Source organism: Malaclemys terrapin, chromosome 3 (genome assembly GCF_027887155.1).
Source record: "Malaclemys terrapin pileata isolate rMalTer1 chromosome 3, rMalTer1.hap1, whole genome shotgun sequence".
Classification (NCBI taxonomy): domain Eukaryota; kingdom Metazoa; phylum Chordata; order Testudines; family Emydidae; genus Malaclemys; species Malaclemys terrapin.
In genome coordinates this window covers 183,562,440-183,585,461 of record NC_071507.1, presented here as the reverse complement: position 1 = coordinate 183,585,461, position 23,022 = coordinate 183,562,440, and the positions used below count along the sequence as shown (strand labels likewise).

Below are 23,022 nucleotides of genomic sequence, written 5' to 3'. Positions count from 1 at the left end.
GGATCGAATTATCGCGTCTCATAGGGACGAGACAATCGATCCCCGAATCGACGCTCTTACCCCACCAGCGGAGGTGGGTGTAAGCACCATCGACAGGGAGCTGCGGAGGTCAATTTTGCCGCCGTCCTCACAGCGGGGTAAGTTGGCTCCAATAGGTCGAATTCAGCTACGCTATTCACGTAGCTGAATTTGCGTATCTTAAATTGACACCCCCCCCCCCCCGTAGTGAAGACCTGCCCTAAGAGTAGTATAGGCCTTGTCCTATACTATTTCACCCTGACATAGTAGGCTGTCGCCTCCTGAATCATCACTGGTGAAGCGTGAAAACTCTGACCTTTAATTTCATTTATTGTAAATGGTTCAGGCCCGTGAGCCAATTGCTGAGGAATGGTGCAGTGTAAACATAAGAGGGGAAAGTACAGTACGGTTCCAGGGTATCCAAATGGTGATTTTGTGACCCAAAGTTCACAAATGAACACCTACACAGACCAAGACAAGTATGCAGATATGGGGATTTAATTGTAAAACTGGATGGCTTTAAAACTGGTGGTTGTTACATAGAAAACACTTATAACACTGGCAATACATTAGGTGCGCCGGGGACTTGGAGACTTTAATGATCCTGACTTTGACTCTAGCTGTTCTCTTTCATAATGATAATCCCTTTAACTAGGGCTGACCATGAATTCTGGGTTATTTTACGCTTACTTTTCCTTATTTAAGGCCCAATCCAAGTGTAATTGAACTACAGGGGAGTCTTTCCATGATTTTAATGGGAGTTGGATCAGACCCTAGTACAGAGCCTCTCTGAAATGCTGGCTCTGTTTTTTCTCAAGCTACTGGGCTAACCCCTCTTCTATTTTATGCAGCTACACCGATTTGCACCCTTAGCCAGTTAACCTATTCCTCCCTTCTCCAATATCTAGCTGATTAGTTTGTGGGGGGGGGTTTCCAGATTGAGTCCTACTATCAGTCACTGACATCTTGTTGGATTAAATATTTTTATTTGCCCGTGCTGAACAAGAAAAATCAACATTCCATAGCACCAATCAAGCCCCATAGCTTTGTTATAGATGGCTGCATGTAACTGAATAAAAAATGTGTAACTATTTCTACATTCAAAAGATCACCAGTGTGTCACTCACGAATCAAAGTAGTGCTGTCTCTCACTATTTTATCATTTATGCCATCGACAAAACTGTTCCTGCTTGAGAAACAGCTTTGATTACAGCAATCACAAGTTTAATTCTTTCAATATAAATTTCTACTGAGCACTTGAATTTACTTCAAAAAGACCCCAAATGAAACAAGGCAAATGGATTTGAGGTGAAAATTCAAGCTGTTTCAATAACTGACCTATGGAGCACTGTAAATGAATTTGAATTTAGAAAGAAGCTAATACTTTTATGAAAACTTCTTGTGTTCAAGTGCCTTATTTACATATCAATATATGTGTATTTGAATTCTGCAAGCCAATTTAAACATTTCATTGTGAATATTCAGAAGACTTTTCTAAATAACAGAATGAAATGTAATTTAATTTAGAAAAACACGGTGTTCTTAATCCCTGACATTTGGGTGATTTCATTGGAATAATCAGCATCATTTTCATAAAAGATTAACCTGGTATTTTTGGTTGAATTAATATCACTGAGTATGAGAAAAGATGGAGCAATGGAGACATTAATTTATAATTGGATGGGGAAACACACTGGAAAGTGTACTGTAGGAAATAACCCTGTCCCTATGTAGTGGGAGAAGGGACTAAAAGGTGACTTTGAAGTCTACTTTCTAGGACTCTGTGATAAAAGAAAACCTTTTAACTGATCCTCTGTAGAATGAAAATCTACTGGGTTTGTAGATAGTGTGCAGGTGTTCCACTTACATTAATTCCATTCTAATTTCAGTCCAAGATTCCAAATTAAACTATGATACATTATAAAGAGCTCTCTGAGGGGACTCACTAAAGGCCAGATGCAAAGTCCACTGAAATCAATGGGTGTCCTTCCATTGACGTTAGTGGGCATTGGAGCGGGTCCCAAGATCATCAGTTGGACACCATCACTTATTTTCAGGAAGGATGCTTGATAAAGCCCAAGTTCTTTCCACCCTCTCTAGTGAATTCACATGCTGTGTGGAAACTTACATAAAAATATTAACTCAGCATGAAGCTCAAAGTAATTGATTTATGAAAACCCAAAGTAAAAAGGCACACTGTTCAAAAATGAAATGTCTGTGCTAAGTTGTATCTGCTGTAGAAATAAAAAAGGATGAAGGGATGAGTCAGCTAAATTCAATCAATGTTGTTTATGCCAGCATAACTTCCACAGAGAGACGTGATTTGCTTTCACTGCCCCCAAATGCATGCAGGCATATCAGTAATGCACAAAGGAGTTCATGGTAATCTTTTCAATGTCTCTGGAGTCTGAAACACTACATACATTAGGATGCCTTCCACTGAGGGATTTTTGAATAGATTATTTTACAATCATGTTGACCGGTCCATTTTATTAGACTTCAGGTTTGGAAAATAATGTGAAGTTGTCTATTGATCTCTAAACAAAGTTTGCCATTAAGGACTGTTTCCTGGCTGTGGGAATGGATTGTCTCCTGATAGACTTGTCCAATCAGGGAGTGCTGTGAAGGGCAAAGCTGGCACTTGATACTTATGAAGACCCCTGGGGGCCAGAGTCACATAGAAACATAGCCCCAAGACCCAGGGAGGATACATTTCAGACCCCAAAAATGCTTAATGATGAGGAAAGGGCAGTCTGACAATCTATCTAGTGTTCTCCATTGAGAATTGAGGCTGGAGTGGAGAGCAATGGAGGTTTGGTTTCTAAATGAACTCAGACTTTCATGGAAGCCAGCAGGGGTTTGTCTTGTGAATGAATGTGGCAGTGGGATATTCATGTAATCCATACAAAATAACTCTGCTGGTGTTGTACACCCGTATTCATTACTGACTCAGAGGAAAGAGTGGCACCAGCAGACCCACCAGCAATGCTTCCTCAAAAGAGCTAGGTTTACTTGACAGTGCTCTCCTCCAAGTGCAGGTCTATTCTTAATTTAGGAGACCTGAAAAGATCATAGGCTTCAAGTGTTCTTAGCATATCTCAGAGGGCTCCTCTGTCACTACCCAATGAACCTCATTGCCAGTCCAGTTTAGATGGTTTCACAATCATAAACACACATCGGGCTGTTTATCTTTCACCAAGGTGTATATTTATTCCCCTCTTACATAGTAATACCGTGCAACGCAGGCTTACAGCAAAGGTAGGTTTCCCTGCAGCCCTCACTGCCCAGCCCAGGCTCATCCTCTGAGCTGTCCCTTGCTTCCTGTTTCTTCCCCTTATATTTTCCCAATGGGCTTGTTAGCCCAGTGATTGTCACCCAGATGCTCACATTTCCCCCAACAGAAAGTGTTTAATTGTGTATAATTGCCCTCAGCAATGTCAGTGATCAGGGTGCTGCTGAGAGCGCCCTGTCACAGCTGGTCCTACACAACTAGAACTGACAGACATGTGCTAATGTGGCAGTTGACAGTTAACTCCCATTCTTGCTAAGAGATCTTGGAAAGCACCAATAGAAACTAAGTTATTAAATTAAATTAAATTAATGGAGATATCCTATCTCCTAGAACTGGAAGGAACCTTGAAAGGTCATCAAGTCCAGCCCCCTGCCTTCACTAGCAGAACCAAGTACTGATTTTTGCCCCAGATCCCTAAGTGGCCTCCTCAAGGATTGAACTCACAACCCTGGGTTTAGCTACCAGTGAGAACTTAAAAAACAATAATAAGAACATGGCAGGCAGTAATGAGTTAATCGATAGATATACCCTTACTGCCCATTAATTGCTATTTTATTTAATGATGAATTCATGGTGTGATTACATATAGCATACATGCCTTTCAGATTTTCATTACTAGCAGAATTTTTTTCCTAAATCCACACTCTTATCACACGCTCTCTTTATTCATTCAGAACAGTCTGTCTGTCCATTTAGATTTTAAAATCCATAGATTAGGACCTTTAAGATCTTAAAAGAAATTATCTAACTCCTGAAATAAGCCTATTTTAGGCTGACCATAGACCCATTTTTTTAACCTGTCTTGGGCAGGTATTTTTCTTCTCAGGCTTGAGCATAGCACAGTTTGTCTGCACTAGTATAACCAAATTACAAAGGAACACTTAATTGACACAAATATGTTTCTCTGTGAGGTGACTGGTACAAAGCAGACCCTGGACTTTTCACTACTTGTCCCTAACCAAAATCATAATAACCTTGGGCAGACAACAAGGGATTTGATGAAGGACAAGAGAGTTTATGTGACATGCAAGATCAGTAAAATATTGTATGCATAGAGGCACTTAGAGTAGAAGGTCAAAACAACTGTCAGAATACAAAGCTCAAGAGGGAGAGAGGATGATGGAACGGGAGGCACGCAGTGGCAGAACTTTTGAAGATCCTTGATCCGCAGTCTAATCCCCCATGTATGGGGAGCCAAGCAACTGCAGGGCATGCTGCATTGGTAGCCTTGAGCAATCTGAGGGAGAAATCCTCTCACCTTGATCTCTGTGGGTCTGCTTAGACTCAGCCTGTTTATTGGGCTGCTCACTGGAGGCAGGTTTCCCCCGTATTTCAGCTGATTACAATATCTGTTTTATATTTTAGTGTGTTTTTATTTTAGCTACAAATAGAAATGGACCTACACTGAAGTCAGTTTTCTTGCAGTCGCTCACATTAGGGCTGAATTTGACCCATTGATTTTCAATAAAAACATTGTTTTTCAGAGGCTAAGAACTTAATTCTGCAAGGTGTTGAGAGCCCTTAATTTGCACTGACTTGCGGGATTGACCCACAAACCATCTCTAAACTTTTAAAAATGATCATTTACATCATTATTTTTCTTTCTATAGATAGGCCCAGGTTCTGTAAATGCTTATACATGTGCTTGACTCTATGTGGTCCCCGAGTGCTCCCACTGAAGACGAAGTTGCTGTAGATACAAGTTTACAGGAGGAAGGGTACTGTTACATTAGCAGTTTAAGAAAGCTAGTGGGAGTAAAGGAAAATGTGAACAAAAAATGCTGTAAAACAAAGGCACATATTGATGCCATTTTGCAATAAGCAGGCATAAACAACCAGTATAAACAAACTAGGGAAATACAACCTAAATGGAGCTACTATGAGGTGGGTGAACACCTGGTTGGAAAATCATCCCCAGAGATCAGAGTGGTAGCTGTGTTAGTCTGTATCAGCAAAAACGACGAGGAGTCCTTGTGGCACCTTAGAGACTAACAAATTTATTGACACATAAGCTTTTGTGGGCTAAAACCCACTTCATCAGATGCATGGAGTGAAAAATACAGTAAGCAGTTTCATGTGCTGTAATATTTATACTGCTTACTGTATTTTTCACTCCATGCATCTGATGAAGTGGGTTTTAGCCCACAAAAGCTTATGCGCAAATAAATTTGTTAGTCTCTAAGGTGCCAGAAGGACTTTTCTTTCTTCATTCCCAGAGAGGAGTTATCAGTGATTCAAAGTCAAGCCACAAAGACATATCGAGTAGGGTCCCGCAGGGATCAGTTCTCTTCAACATCTTCATCAGTGATTTAGATAATGGCATAGAAAGCACATTTATAAAGATTTTGCTGTGGGAAGGGCGTGTTGAAAGTGCTTTGTAAGACAGGATTAAAATTCAAAATGATCTGGACAAACTGGAGAAATGGTTGGAAGTAAATAGAATGAAATTCAATAAGGGCAAATGCAAAGTACTCCACTTAGGAAGGAACAATCAGTTGCACACATGCAAAATGGAAAATGACTGTCTAGGAAGGAGTACTGTGGAAAGGGATCTGGGGGTCATAGTGGATTACAAGCTAAATATGAGTCAACAGTGTAAAACTGTTCCAAAAAAAGCAAACGTCATTCTGGGATGTATTGGCAGGAGTGTTGTAAGCAAGACATGAGAAATAATTCTTCTGCTCTACTCCATGCTGATAAGGCCTCAATTGGAGTATTGTGTCCAGTTCTGCATGCCACATTTCAGGAAAGATGTGAACAAACTGGAGAAAATCCAGAGAAGACCAACAAAAATTATTAATGATTAAAGGTTTAGAAAACATGAGCTCTGCGGGAAGATTGGAAAACAATTGTGTTTGTTTAGTTTGTAGAAGAGAAGACTGAGGGGGGACATGATAACAGTTTTCAATTACATCAAAGGGTGTTGAAGGAGGAGGGAGAAAAACTATGCTCTTTAACCTCTGAGTATATGACAGGACGCAATGGGCTTAAATTGCAGCAACGGTGGTTTCGGTTGGACATTAGGAAAAACTTCATAACTGTCAGGGTGGTTAAGCACTGGAATAAATTGCCCAAAGAGGTTGTGGAATCTCCATCATGGGAGATTGTTAAGAGCAGGTTAGTCAAACAGCTGTCAGGGATGGTCTAGATAATACTTAGTCCAGTCATGAGTGCAGGGTACTGGACTAGATGACCTCTTGAGGTCCCTTCCAATCCTACATTTCTATGATTCTCTGAAGTTATACCGTATATTCTGCCAAGATGAAAGGGTTTTTTTACATTTAAAAAGCCAAGTGTGAGTAATGATCTCCCCCACAACTCTTGCCTCAGCATTTAACCTTGGCATCATGCTCTCTCTTCCAGATATTAGCAGCATAAATAGTGTGTGTCAGTCATTAGCAGCAAAATGACTTGTTGTTTTATAAGATTACTGGGAATTTCAGTGCTGTTATATAATCTTAAATCACATTCTTCAGAGATTGTGAAGGGCACATTTGGTGCATCAGTGGGAACACTAATGGGCTGATATAAAAGAACAGTTTTGAACAACATCCATATAAGGTTAAAGATAATTAAATATTACGCTCAGATGCCTAAAGACAAAGCCTGTTACAGTCTTGCATTTTCATAAGTAGGATATTAACAGGATTAATTGAATACTGTAATTACACAGCACTTTCTGCCTTAACGATTTAAAATCCGGAATACTAGACTTAATGAAGATGAAAAGGTACGATCATAATGCAGTATATGTACAGGGACTAAAAGGCGAGCAAACCTTTCACAGTTCTGGCTTAGCAGATGTTCAGATAATGACTCAGTTCACCTATAAGTATCCTCCAACAGCCCAGTCTGCTTTCAAAGCTAAACTACACACCTGTCCCAATATGATTCATACAGTGGGGCTGTAACACTTTTTATAGTTGGGGTGCGGAAATCCAGATAAGGAAAATGTAAAGCAGTGGTTCCTAACTTTTTACCTTGCTGGGGCCGACAGCCAGCACCAGGGCCAGGAATGGAGCCCCAGGCATGGGGATGATAGTCAAGGCCAGAAGTTGGGGCTGGGAGCGGAGCCCCAGGTGCAGGACCGGGACATCAGGTGTGGGACCAGGGGCCGGGAGCGGAGCCTTGGATGTGGAGCTGGGCCGGGAACAGAGCCCCGGGTGTGGGGCCAGGAGCTGGGGTTGGCAGTCGGAACCCCGGACACGGAGGCCAGGAGCGAAGCCCCAGGTGCAGGGGCTGGGAGTGTCAAAAGCTGAGTGAAATTTTTTGGCCAGATCATTTCTCGCTGAAAAATACAGATTTGGGTCAACCACACTATTTCACAAATCCTTGTCTATTTTGGCAAATTGTTTCAGCTGAAGGAAGATTCTTTTTTTCAAATGCCAACATCTTTTGTTCTGACAATTCCAGAATGAAACATTTTGATTTGTGGGGCTTGATTCACAAGCAGACTTAGAAGCCATTCACATTGTGGCTGTGACACACTCTACCTCAAAATAACACCCTGTACCCACATATTCACCACGTGTATCTGGTCAGGATATATTTTGTACAAAATATGCCATGTGGGGTACCATCAGAAAAGTCACAATCTGTTGAACATTACTGTCCTGTTGAAATGTATGTATCCTCATTGTATATGAAGTTATGAGATTTTGCAATATGTTGGCTAGATGTTTATGTATGTTAGGATGATAAACACCTTCATCAGGCCTGAGTGTCTACAACCGGCCTCAGAGCTGAGCACCAAATGCTGTGTAGAACTATCATCAGCCACTTTGCTGATGTTACCCAATGCATATAAGCGATATGCATACATACACATATACAGCACATTAATAATGTGCATGATATTAATATAATGTGTGTATGTTGGGTAATCTTGCTGAATTGTACTATGCTAATTCTTGCTCACTTATGCCAAGGCATATATCCCACAATGCCCAAGGACAAGTATAGCTCAGCACTTGATTTAAGCAAAATACAAAAACTGTCAAAAGCTAGATGGGCGAGTGTTATGAAATAGAGGTACAATGTGGTACAAGGAAATAAGGTAAGATGGATGAATGCTTTATATTAGGGAGTATCTTCATGTCCCTTGACATTTGGAGTTTAATATTCGAACAAAATATGGGACAATACACTGAGACACCAAAACCAAAGCTAGCATGAGCTGTAACAGGCAGTATCCTTTGATTGACAGTACACACCCATAGTTAGTCAATTCAGTCCATAGCTTTGGAGTACTCCTGGATTCTTCACTGATGCTAAACTCTCAAATAGCACCATCTGTGAGTAATGTTTTCTATCATATCTGATTGGTTAGCAAATCCCATCCCATCCTGAAGAACAATGGCATGGCATCAGTTATTCATGCCTTTGTCACCTCTTTGCAGAGCTACACCAATGCAATATACCTGGGCACGAAGCTTTCAGCACTTCTCTTCAACAACAATGCCTGCTATAAACATCTCAAACCTGTCCTCGGCCCCCTATACTGGTTTTCCATAGAATTTTGAATCAAGTTCATAGTCTCAACCCTGATTCATAGATTTCAAGTCCAGAAAGGATCGTTATGATCATCTAGTCTGACCTCTTGTATAACACAGCCCATAGGACTTCCCCAAAATAATTCTTAGAGCAGATCTTGTAGAAAAACATCTAATCTCAATTTAAAAATTGTCAGTGATGGAGAATCCACCATTACCCTTGGTAAATTGTTCCAATGGTTAGGTACTCTCACTGTTAAAAAAGTTACTCTTTCCTTCCAGTCTAAATTTGTCTCTCTTCAGTGTCCAGCCATTGATCATGTTATACCTTTGTCTGCAAGACTGAAGAACCCATTATTACATATTAGTAGGTACCATGTAGGTACAAGGAGTTCAATGGCCTGGACCCAGGGTATCATAAAGATTGCCTAAAGCTCCAGGATGAAGACTGTGGTTAACAATTTTGCTCCTCTGGCACAATGGAACTTTCTTCAATGAGGGTAAAGCTGATCTATGCAAGAGACAGAGTTTTCTCGGGGGCCAGCCTCAGACTGAGGAATGAATTTCCACAGGAACTAAAGACCATCACAAACTCAACAAATGCTGGTCCAAGTACAAGGCTCATTTCTTTGACCTTGCCTTCTCTAACATAAACATCTAGCAACTATATATAAAAGACATTTCAAAACAAAACACTCCTCTGCTGACATTCCTCCACCAGGCGAGAGGATAAGAGAACAAAGACATGCCAGATGTGAGTCATGTTGCTTAATGCATGACTAGAAAGCTCTCAGATACTGTGGTGATGAGCGCAGTTTAAGAACCAAAATAGAATTGAAACTAGACTTCACATCCCACTCTCTGTTATTGACACTTCTGAGGGCTAATTGAATCCACCTTCCATTTTATTATTGATCTAGTCGGTTGTCTGGATTACAGTTATTGCATCTCCATGATCAGACACTATGGCCTGAATTCCCATGTACACTTAGGCCTTTTTACACAACTTTGGCATTGTACAGGGATCTATGCTCACTTTAAACCCTTCTTTACGCTGCCAATGTGATGAAAATAGCCTTTGTATAAATGAGAATCAGGCCCTATGGATTTGTATTGCTATTTTATTTGACGTTCACTATCAATTGCAGTAATATAGATCTTGAGTCATAAATCTTTACAGGGTGGATTTAAACTCAGTAGAGAAAGGAGTTCTAAATTATGGTGTGTGTGTGGAGGGGTAGATTTATGAGTATAGCCGGTGGTGCACTGACAGATTAATGAAAAATGAAGCATACTGGTTGAAACGTTAATTACCAAAGCAGTTATTTGCTGTGTTAATAATAGAAGAAAAAGATATTTTCCTTTCTGTTATAATCAAAACCTGATTAGGGTTTCAATTCAAAACAAAACACTTGACGTGCATGATCTATCTACAGTCTGCTCAGCTGATTCACTCTTCATCCGAAGTTTGAAAGTTCCCTTTTGTCTTAGGTGAAAAAGGGAAGATAGAAGAAACTTGAGTGTCATGAGATTCCTCCATCAGAGCAGCTGTGGTTTGGCAAATATTTGGAGGAGGGAGTTGTATATATGGAGGAAATATGGCTATTTTAACGGAAAGCACAATTTATTTGTCTCTAGAAAGGAGTGAATGTCCTCAATTTGAACAGAGGTTTCAACAGCATGGGTTTTGGTTGGTGTTTTTGTTTTTTAGACAATGGGTCTTTTTTATCCCATTGCTATCAGATACATGAGAGAAGCCTGCTAAGTCCTTTGAGTCAATATTCACCTGTGACGTTGTGCAGTCTATATGGTTTTATAAAAACTTATTATTAAGTCAATATAATGTAACTAAGATAGTTTTAGAGAAAATACGGTAATAAGTGAATGTAACGTAACTGGGATATGCTTCATGCAAAAGGTCTCTTGTAAGGTATCATTACAAAGCTTATAATCTACTGAGTATGATCATCTGATTTGTATAAATGTACCACTCTTGTATCTAAAACTAGAAATATAAAATGTAACTCTGAGGGCCTATTGTAATTGTGTAAAGTGTGGACCATTAATGATGGTTTGGAATCTTGATGACTCCCATTGTCTGCAGATGGCTGTATTTACCCGTGAGTCTTCTTGTATGTGTGTGTGCTGGCAAGTGAGTAATGAAGTCTTGCAGTGACATGTAATCATGTCACCTGAACTAGAATCCATCTTTAACCTGGTGCTTTTCCAGTGAGGGGGGGTGGAAACCCAGAGGGACAAAGGATTCCCGCCTTATGCAAAAGATATATAAAGGGGGGAAGAGAACAGAGAGGGAGAGGAGCCATCAAGAAGAATCCCCTAGCTACCACCTGAGCTGCAACAAGAGCTGTACCAGGGGAAAGAATTGTGCCCAGGCCTGGAAGGTGTCCAGTCTGAGAAAAAACTTACTGAAGCATCTCTGAGGGTGAGATTATCTGTATTCAGTTTGATTAGGCATAGATTTGCGCATTTTATTTTATTTTGCTTGGTGACTTACTTTGTTCTGTCTGTTACTACTTTGAACCACTTAAATCCTACTGTCTGTATTTAATAAAATCACTTTCTATTTAGTAATTCACTCAGAGTATGTATTAATACCTGGGGGAGCAAACAACTGTGCATATCTCTCTATCAGTGTTATAGAGGGCGAACAATTTATGAGTTTGCCCTGCATAAGCTTTATGCAGGGTAAAACGGATTTATTTGGGTTTAGACCCCATTGGGAGTTGAGCATCTGAGTGCTAAAGACAAGCGCACTTCTATAAGCTGTTTTCAGGAAACTTGCAGCTTTGGGACAAGTGATTCAGACCCTGGGTCTGTGCTGGAGCCAGACAGGAGTGTCTGGCTCAGCAAGACAGGGTGCTGGAGTCCTGAGCTGGCAGGGAAAACAGAAGCAGGGGTAGTCTTTGCACATCTGGTGGCAGCTCCCAAGGGGGTTTCTGTGGTCCAACCCGTCACATCACCTATTTCTATTTTCATAGAGTTTCATATTTGACTGGGATTTTATCAGCCCTCAAAGATCCACATTCAGGAAAATATGCCTATTCAGAAAAGCACGTTAAGCATGTGCTTATGTCCTGTATAAGTCAATCAGGGCCGGCTCTAGGTTTTTTGCTGCCCCAAGCAAAAAAATTTTTGGCTGCCCCCAACCCCAGCCCTGGGCTCTCACTCACCCCCACCAGTGCCCTCCCCCACCCGGACCCCCTGCCATCCCAGGCCTGGTCTCTCTCTCTCCGCCCCTCCACCCACCCCCCTGCCACCCCAGCCCTGGGCTCTCTCCTCCCCCCCACCCACACACCCTGCCGCCCCAGCGCTGTGCTCTCCCACCTATCCCACACCACCCACACCCCTGCTGCCCCAGCCCTGGGCTCCCCCCCACCAGTGCTGACTCCGCCCACTCCCCCCTTGCCTCCAGCCAGTCCGGCGCTGGCAGGGTCGGGGTAAGCAGTGGGGCTCTCAGGCCGCGCCTCAGCCCAGGGTCCCTCCAGCCAGGGCTCCCGCCTCCAGGACCGGCTGGACCCGGGAGGGCAGAGCTAGGGGACCGCCCCGGCAGGGGGCTGAGGAGCTGGGACAGGGTAGCCCCAGAGGGAGTGGAGCCCCGGAGAGTGGGATGCGGGCCCCACATGGCAGCACCCCGCCCTCTATGGCCCCGCTGCTGCTTCTGCATCTGGCTGCCCTGCTGCAGTCCCTGGGCAGCTCGGGCTGTTTCGCCCAGCCCCTGCTGCGGCTCTGGGGGGGCGGCCTCCCTGCGGTACCTGCAGGCGGCTCCCTGTGCCCCGCGGGGTGGCCCCCAGCCTGAGTGTCTCCTGCTCGGCCCAGCCACAAGGTACGGGCGTTGCTCCCCCACTGCGTGAACCGCAGCAGCCCCAGGGCGCCCTGCGCGCACCACGCACTGCTAATGCTAGGGCCGGCTCTAGGCTTTTGCTGCCCGAAGCAACAAAAAACAAAAACAAAAAAAGATGGCCGGAATGCCGCCCCTGAAAATGTGCCACCCCAAGTACGTGCTTGGTTTGCTGATGCGTAGAGCCGCCCCTGAAGTCAATGAGGTCTAAGACCATGTTTTATGCTTTAATGAACTAGGAATAAAGAAGAAAAATCTATTAGAAACAGAAGAGAGGGGAATCCACAAAATAAAAGTTAATAGTAATTAGTTTGGCAAAATTTTTTCTTGTTGTATCTGACATATTCAGTGAGCAGGAGTGGGTGGATTTGTGGGGGTTCTTTTTTTCTATTTGTTTTATCCTGTCATTGAGGATTATTTTAATACAGAAAATTGACCCTAAAAAGGATGACTCTGTCCAAATCTTCACACTTGTTTCTTTTCTGCAACAGTCTCTTCCGCCATTCAGTGCTTATTATTTGCACTTCACAAAAATTGTAACTGTGGTACTGAGACACAATTCAGGTGTTTCTTACTTTCTATTATAGTTTTTCCTTGAATTTTCAGCGTGCTTTTTCTTTCCCTAAATTGATAACTCATGGATCTGTTACATATTATTTTTGTTTCTTTTTTGTTACATAAACTGGATGAGTTCAAAATCACTTGATTTTTCTGGAAGAAGAAATTGAATTTTCACTCCTGTATCTGTTATTTTTGTCTTGCAGGTCAACAAACTCCTCAGAAGTTGCATCAATCTCTAATTACCAATCTATGTAAGATTAATCAAGATTAATGCTTGGCTGGAGTTGTTTTTACCATTTTTCTGGAGATAATGTCTCAGGGCAATTTTTGTATGTACGCTTAGAACCAGTCCAGTAAAAATTAAAACTTAATGATTTTCCTCTGGATTTCGTGATGTGGCCTAGCTGTAGTTTAAAATATCATGTGAAGCAACTGTATGGTTTAGAATATTACGTACATTTATAATTTCAAAATTGTCATAATTATCCAAGATCTTGACAGTAAAGTGTCCATATTGCTTTATTTTTATTTGTTATCAAGTATAGAGCATAGTGCCTGCATGTATTTTCAGGTGGCTAATGTATAGGATAGGCTAAATATTTGTTTTGAAAACATTTATGGACAAGGTTTATCTATTTTTAGAGTTTATTAAAATTTCACAACATTTGATGGGTGGATTCTCTCCCATATCTGAGCTCTGCTCCATGCAGGAAAGAGGTATAAGGCAACGAGTCACTGGGACCACAGGTACCATGTCTGCTGGCTGTTTGCCAGGTGAGAGCTCCCTGAGGTATTCTAAATTGGCAAATTACACACAGAATCTGGTTCCTTTGCACCACCTGAGACCATCACTGATCCTCTTACCCTATGTGGTTCTCCCTTAGAGTTGATCCAGGTATAATAGATTGTTACTAATATTAGTAACAATCTACTCTTCATTCCTGCCCCAGGGCTATGTGAAGCTTAAGATGGCCTCTCCCTCTTTTTCCCTTAATGCATAATCAATGTCCTACAATGCTAGTGTGACAGTTGTCACTGGAGGGGCCACACTGAGATTGCTCAATCCGGGCAAACTTCAAAGAATGGGGCAGACAATCCCCAAATCTGGTGATTATTCTAATACTTAGATTCACTAAGCCAGAAACAAAACAGCTCCTACAATACCTAATTGGTTACCCAGAAACCAAAAACAGAGCTCACTTAAAGCAACCTAGCCTTTGGGCTCCCAGCCAGACAGCCAAATCAAATATGATGAGGATTACTGAAAATCTTGTTCATCATGTATAAAGTACTACCAATCGCAAGAGATCTGACACCTTACCCACCAGGTCAATGAATATTTAAGATCTGACTTACAGCCAAATCTTATTAACTACACTAAGATTTATTTAAAAAGAAAAGGGAGAGAGGATTGTGGTTAAAAAATCATAACACATACAAACATGATTAAAGTTCTTAGGTCAGTTTTATAGTAGAGATGGTGAGCTGCTGAGTTGCAAAAAGTTCCTTCAAAATCAATTCCAGAGATTATAGTCCAAATAGGCAGTCCATATGGAGAGTTTGTTCAAATTCTTCCATGAGAAGTAGCAGGATAATCCAGACTGGAGCTAGAGACCTCAGTCTTGCGACCCAAGTTTCCCTCAAGCTTCCTTAAGCAGATCTGAGATGGCAGGATCAGGTCCTAGAGTTCTTTTATAGATCTCTGGCGGCCTACGATAGCCTCTTGACAGCATGATAACACAACAAGCATTCCTTGAATGAAGAACACATAGTGCTTGTGGCGCTGAAGTAAAACCTCCTATTTCCTATGTATACACAAGTAAACTAGTAGTATTAATTAACATAAGGCAATAATCTATTCAAACTATCAAGGCATTCCATTATGGCACAGACAATTTAAACCGAAGACAATATATGTAAAACTATTTCTTTCAATATCTTACATCTTAGATCTTAAGGTTAAGTGAACCATTCACAAGCATAAATAATATAATTAAGACATGAAAGTGAATTAGCATCCACAAGCTAATCTGGTTACATGGTTAACATCTAACAAGATATAGGTAAACACACAAATATAATTAGCATTTACCTCTAATTCTCTAACATGGCTTTGTTAGCTATTTATAAGGAATGGCCCTAATTGCCATTTTTATATTTTTTCTAATATGTCTTTAAAGGTTGAATTTGGGTCATTTACCCTGCTAGTTGCTTAAACTTTTCTGCCTCAGTGTCACAGCTAGCTATCCAGACATAACCCTAAAAAACAAAGGCTTATAGGTTTGTGAACAAAAACATACCTTCCATCCTTCCCCTCCTCGGGAATTGATCTTAAGTTGTTGTCATCTTAACAAAGCTTAATACCAGATCCAGACTTTATTGGAGTTAATGGAGAGCCTCCTATTTATTTCAGTAGGCTTTGAATCAGGCTTTTTGAAACTATAGATAAGTAGGCAGATCGATTAGGTAACACTGCTTTTGATGCCTAATGAAATGGATGATGGGAAGCATAGTAGGTTCTCTACTACCTAGTCAGTGTGTGGGAACTGATTTCATTGCAGTTACACCTGGGATGCATTTGACCCACCATGACAACTAAAAATAAAAAGGGGGGGTTTCTTATATCTCATTTGTTTTATAGGCTGGCTGCATTTTGTTTCATCATCAGAAATTTAAATTCTCCCTAATCTGAGCTTTCTAACCCTCAGAGCTTTTCTTAATGCTTTTGATGTACTGTGCTTTGTGGTTTGCTCTGTTTTATTCTCAGAAAATGTTAGAAAAGATTCATTACTGCTTAAAACCATTACTGCATTAAAATCTCGATATAGATTCCAGGGAGAAACGTACATTTCCAATTGCACCTTCAATTGTTAAGAGGTAGCTTTCAAAATTGTATCTTAGCATTTTTATTTTGCCTCTGAACTACTGTCTCTGCCTTTTGCATCTGCCTTAGAATATCTTTTAAAGCCAAGCCTTCCCACACATCAATGTAGGCATTTTTCTCTTTGATTAATGTGTTAATGTCAGGTGAAAGGAGACTTTGACTTGTAACATTTCTCAGTATTTGGAAAAGGCAGGATATTGCACAACCATAGCCCTGTGATTATGTTTGGGAAACCAAAGAATTAGATGAGCATTAAATGCAGACATAGCATATGCATGCCCTTTCTAGTCACAAAGAAAGTACTTTTAGGCACTAGTTTCACAAAGGTATGTAGGCATTTGATGCTGTGTCACAGCACCTAACATTTAGTCACCAAGAAAATCACAGGAACAAGAACAATGTTGCAATTCATAAACTCGGAGTTAGGTGTCAAGGCTCCTGATACAATGGATGATGAGAAAAAGGTGCCTTTTCTTAGACTGTGATTCACAAAATCCAGCATGTGAGGTGGCTCCCTGCCTAAACTATCCAATGGGAGATGCTGACCAGAGGTTGTGTGCTAAGACCCACCCCTCTCACAGAGGTGAGCATCTAAGGACTGCAGGGTGGTGCTTATCTCTGCTTGTGATTTACACCTGGCAACCCTCTTTGGAGTTAAGTGCCTAAAGGTTTTGTGACTCATAGTGAAGCCTAAAACTGGGACTTAGGTGCCTACATACTTTTATCAATCTGAGCGAATAGGATTAGAACTGGAAATATAAGAGACACCCATTCTTAGTCCCACTGAAGCCTCCCATGAGCCTTTGTGGACCTCTTCTGGCTCAATATTAGCCTTGGATGTTCAAATATGATTGGATGTTGCTGACTGCTCCTATCAATTACTGGAAATATACTTAATTTTTCTGTATAAGAAATTAATGTGTGTATCAGAGCTGTGGATATGATTGGACCATATTTCTTAAAAGTGGGATGATTCAAGTTTTATTTATCTATATAGATAGATATATAAAATAGGGATCTTGTGTTTTCATTTTGGATTAAGTTATTCATGATTAAATCTTAGTCAGAGCATGCCAGCTTAATATAAATGTAGATGAATATCCACTTACCCCATTATCAAAAGCTTGCCAAACAACAGCCTGTGTCTTCAGAGAGGAGGCAAATTAGTCAGCTAGTGAGAGACTACCAGAATGATTTATGCAGTAAATACAGATTTTGCAATAGATGTTTTGAAATGTAGTTTAGAAAAGGTATAGGATTAAAAAACTTAGAACTAAATATTTACTTAGTGCATGTGTTGTTAAAGCCATTCCTTGTTTGGTTGTTACCTATATTAATTCTTTCCTGTATGATAAGTTTATATTGGGTTGGTTTATAAACCTTTAGATACATTTTATAATTTAAGCAGAGGTTGTAGAACTAATTCAGATCAAATCACTTTTTCTCTGAGATTTTGTATATGTCTCAACCTGAATATAGAATCATAGAATATCAGGGTTGGAAGGTACCTCAGGAGGTCATCTAGTCCAGGGATCGGCAACCTTTCAGAAGTGGTGTGCCGAGTCTTCATTTATTCACTCTAATTTAAGGTTTTGTGTGCCAGTAATACATTTTAATGTTTTAGAAGGTCTCTTTCTATAAGTCTATAATATATAACTAAACTATTGTTGTATGTAAAGTAAATAAGGTTTTTAAAATGTTTAAGAAGCTTCATTTAAAATTTAATTAAAATGCAGAGCCCCTGGGACCAGTGGCCAGGACCCAGGCAGTGTGAGTGCCATTGAAAATCAGCTCTCGTGCTGCCTTTGGCATGTGTGCCATAGGTTGGCTACCCCTGATCTAGTCCAACCTGCTGCTCAAAGCAGGGCTAATCCCCAGAAAGATTTTTGCCCCAGATCCCTAAATGGCCCCAGCAAGGATTGAACTCACAGCCTTGGGTTTAGTAGGCCAATGCTCAAACCATTGAGCTATCCCTCCCCCTTTATTAAAGTATACTGTAGGAATGTTAAGATAGAGAGACATATAAGTAACACTTTAGGAGAAGTTGTAGGAGAAAGATCAACTAAATGTATCATAGAATCTTAGGGTTGGAAGGGACATCAGGAGAGCATCTAGTGCAACCCCCAGACAGATTTTTTTTTTAAACCCCAGTTCCCTAAATGGCCCCCTCAAGGATTGAACTCATAACTCTGGGTTTAGCCTCCTTTCATGTTCAAAAATACTTAACTCTCTTTTTCTCACTGCTCCCTTCTTGTTCCATTCCAAAGCAGAAATCTTGATACACTAGAAAAAGAGGCTGTGTCAGTTACCTTATAAAGGGACCTAAATTACAGACCAAAGATTTTTGTATAGGTTTTGGATAAACAGCCACATCTCTGAGAGCCTGTTGAAATCAAGCTTTTTAACATTCATCTTTTTGACATTAATTAACCTTTTGAACATTATTTTGACTAGAGCTGGTTAAATAATTCATTACAAGTAATACTCATTGCAAATTTTGGCACTTTGTCTAGCAAATAGTTACACAGGGAAAAAAAATATTATTGCACCATTTTAATCATTGTTGTCGACCTTTAAACATTAATTGTAATTATCTCTGATTCCTTTTCCCTAGAGATCACTACATGTTCCAATATAGGTGTCGTGGTTGCTGGGGTGGCTGCACCTATGGTCCCTTCCTGGTTTCTCTGAATGTACATTTAGGTATCAGGCCTCGTGCCTTTACCTCTCCTGTGGTGGAATCACATGATTTCTCCCACTCCTAGACCAGGCGCTGGGCTGCAATACCTCATGTATTGATCATACTTACCTAGCAGGTTTGATTGGGTGTGGAACCTGCGGTTTTTCTCCTTTAGGCATCTGTGACCACTGGCATATATAGTGCCCAGACATGCTCCTTAAAATGAAAGTGCTGTTTTGTTTATTTCAACAATAGGAACAAAAAAAAATGGAGAACAAGGATTTAAAACAACCAACAGTCTCTTACCTTAAGCCCTATCATACTGTGATAGTGACATAGGCAAATATAACTTCTTCAGACATCCCAGTGGGTCCTGTGTGTCAGGATGTCAGTCTACTTTCCCCAAAGAACTCCCAATAACCACCTCATCTCTGGAGAGGGTATCTTACAATCCATCCAGAGTCTCGTTCTTCTTCTCTCTTCCCAATCATTGACTCTTCTGACTAAATCTAGTCCTTTAGGCTATGCAGGAGGTTGAACTAAATTCCTCAGAACCAATGGCTTAGCCATTGTCCCATAACAACCTTCTAGGGTTTGCTGAGAGGTGGCTTATCTGGCCCACTATTAAACTAAACAAATATATTCATACAGTAAACATCCCAATAACTAGGTAAAAATGCTGTTTTCATTAATTATTACAGAGCAGTTCAACCTCTACATCCATCACAATATGCACCTTTCTTTACCTCACTTTAAGGCTAGGCAAAAGGTTGGGATTTAAGGAACTGATCCAATGTCCATTGAAATCAACGTCAATTAAAATGAAGATAGTTCCATTTACTTCAATGGGCAATGGATCAAGCCCTTAATCTGAATCTGTTCTAATGATGAACTCAATACAACGTACTGGGTTTGGTTAGAATCACTAATGTATTTTTGGATATAGATCAAAAGGGATATCTGGGAATTCCAGTTATTGGTAGGCTGGGGGGAAAACCCCAAGAACTTTGTCACCCATTAGAAGTGCTTTAAGTTCACCTTCACTGCCAGCCTAACAGACATAGTTCAGTAACATGTTAAAGGTTGCTACCTTGGCCAGGCTAGTTCAACAAAGTTTGTTTCTTTGTAAGCACTTTGTAGCATCCTCAATGGAAGTAGTGATCCTTGGAGACCCAGCCGACCCCTTACTCCCATGGCTCATGAAGCTGGACACTGGACACCTGGACAGCAGCAAGAATTGGTTCAACAATAGGCTCAGCAGGTGAAGAATGGTGGTGGAATGTGCCTTTGGCCATTTAAAGAGTTGCTGGTGCAATTTGCTTACTAGGTTAGACCTCAGTGAAAGCAATATCCCCATGGTTATAGCTGCCTGCTGTGTGCTTCATAATATCTGTGAGACAAAGGGATAGAAATTTCCATAGGGGTGGGGTGTGGAGGCAGGATATGCTGTCAGTTAATAATGAGCAGCCAGACACCAGGGCTATAAGAAGAGCTCAGCGTTGAGCACTACACCTCACAAAGGCTTTGAAAACCCATTTCAGTAATGACCCACAGTACTGCTGCTTGCTTCTCTGTATTGTGCCTTCCTGTAGTGCGAACCTTGCTATGACTGCTGGTTTTGCCAGAAGCTGAGAATGGGTGACAGGGGATGGATCACCTGCTGATTACCTGTTCTGTTCATTCCCTCTGAATCACCTGGCATTGGTCATTTTTGGAAGACAGGATACTGGGCTAGATGGCCCATTGGTCTGACCCAGTATGGCCATTCTTATGTCCTTATGGTTTTGTCTCCAGCATATCCTCTCCATTGCCTCAGTTTCCCTGTCCCTCTCCTTCTCCTCCCCTCCCCCCCAGTTTACATTAATAAAGATTATTTCATGCTGAAGACATGGACTTTTATTGCACAAGCATACTGAAACTTAAAAATCACGAAAAGAATTGAACATTGGACAGACAGTGGAATAAAATTTGGAGGGAAAAAACATCCATCTAGTCTTTAAAAGCACAGTGGCCTTGCCTGTCACACTTCAGATGTGCGGCTTTTATTCTTAGGACCCTCCCCCAGGGTTGAACGGAAGGGATATTACATTTTCCCCCCTTGCCTCCTGGAATGTTTGGGAGAGGGGGAATAGGCAATGTTGGAATGCCATTCTGCAGGGGCTGCAGAGGGATTCTAGCCTCAAGGTGTTTCTCCTGAAGATCAGCCACATGCCTCAACATGTCGGTTTGTTCCTTCAGAATCCCCAGCATCTCCTGCTGCATGTCATGCTCATTCTCCTGGACTGCTCTCCTGCTCGCCATGTCCATGTCCAGTTTTTCAGAGGGAGAAATCCTCCATGCTCTCTGCTTGGTGTCCGCTGTCCCAGAGGCATTCATAATCTCATTAAACATGTCCTCATGCATTCTTTTTGACCTTCATCTTATCTTATAGAGTCTCTCCACCGGTGTGGAAGAAGAGCTGAAGGCCACACTTTCAGCTGTAAGCCATGGAAAACATAAAGCAACCATTGTCAATGCAGACCCAGGGTCTAGTGCAGAGTTGCTATCTAAAAATCACTCCCCTTATTCCATGGAAGTTTGAGGCAAAACATTTTCATCTACACAAGGTAGTCATTGAACCAGTTTGCTGTCCCAGTCATGGTGAGTATGGCCTAGGGGTCATGGGCACCAGACCATCAGCAGCATTGGATGGGCAACCCGTGGCGGGACCAGAGGTGGGCAGGGAGCCATGCCACCACTCCTTTGTAATGTGGGCATTGTCTGAAGTTCGGGGACCAGGGTTGACCCTCCCAAACTGAAAGCCTTGGCAGTGACTGTATTAGGGTGTGTGTGCTTGTGATGGCAAGTGGTGACTACAAAATTTCTCTTCCCTCAACCCCCTGTGCCGTTGGTGCTAGCTGTCACCAAAGGCTTACAGTTTCTAAAGTCAACACCAACCTCTGCCACCCAAACTACAGCCATGTTTTGGAAACTGTGGGTGAAGGGGCAGAAAATCACAATGTGGGACGGGGAGCACAGGCACTGTTTGCGATCTGAGCAACTGAGTGAAAACTACCACCATGTCCCCTAAGTGACCCTAGCTGATATCATTCTCCGGAGGGTAACAGAGGGGGCAAGAGAAAAGATGCTGCAAGCATCCATGTACAGACCGCATCCTTGTACTGTGATGATGCCAGCTGAATTAATACTGGAGTGGCATGGGATAGTGTCCTACCGAGGTGGAAGAAATAAAGCTCCCCAGAAACCTTCTGCAATGGATTGCAGAGTACCTCCATGAAAGTTTTCTGGAGATTTCTATGGAGGATTCCCAGGATTCCGGTGTGTACATAAACAGTCTTTTTCATGGGGCATCTTCTGCCTAGATGATGCGGCCACTGGGATAGCCACTCCACCTCACCTTGTTAATTTCAATTAAAAATAGAATATAAAAACATGTGACCCCAAAATATTACTTGGAATTGCATACTCACCAGAGGTTCCTTCCCCAGCATCACACTCGGCTATGATGCTGTTCTGCGACTGGCTGGACTGCTCCGGGGTTACAAAGAGCTCCTAGTTCTCCGGGAGAATGGATTCCCTACTCCCCTGTCTCCCATTCTCCTCCTAGACCACCTCCTCAGTGTTGTCTGCACTGGCTCGGCACTCCTGCTCCTCAGAGGCATCCATGCTGCTCTTGGAGGTCATGGTGGGGTCGCTGCTGAGAATCACATGCAGCTCCTTGTAGAAGCGGCATGTCTGCGGTGCTGCACCAGAATGACTGTTAATCTCCCTTGCCTTCTGGTACACCTGCTGCATGTCTCTGGTGTAGCCATTCTCCCCCATATCCCGTGCAAACTACTCAGAGATGTCTATGTTTCTACAGTTGTACCAGAGCTGTGCCTGCACAGCCTCTTCTCCCCACAGACCAAGTAGATCCACCGCCTCCTGTGTACTCCAGCTGGAGCGTGTTTGGAGTGTGGATCCATCACGATCAGCTGGCCAGGCGAGCCCTCCATGCTAAAAAAACAAGAAATGGAAATTCAAAAGTTCCTCGTCCTTTATTAGGGGAGAGGTTGTTTCCTGTGTACCTAGCTGCTATGCAGCAGAATTCAAAACCTTTACCAGCGTGGTCATAGCAGAGCATTGTGGGACACCTCCTGGAGGCCAGTTAAGTTGATGTAAGCAACACAGTGTCTATACTGCCTCTACGTCAATTTAAGCACTACACCTCTCATGGAAATGAAGTAATTAAGTCAA

At 41.8% G+C, this 23,022-nt stretch overlaps 1 long non-coding RNA gene across 1 annotated transcript; it reads right to left on the bottom strand.

The window, feature by feature from the left end:
- Positions 1-20,862: 20,862 nt before the first annotated feature.
- LOC128833589 (uncharacterized) lies at positions 20,863-22,710 on the bottom strand. Its single transcript, XR_008444287.1, has 2 exons — positions 22,257-22,710; positions 20,863-21,263 (listed from the first exon to the last, which is right to left on the bottom strand). It is a non-coding gene; the product is annotated as an uncharacterized LOC128833589 (long non-coding RNA).
- Between the last annotated feature and the right edge of the window lie 312 nt (positions 22,711-23,022).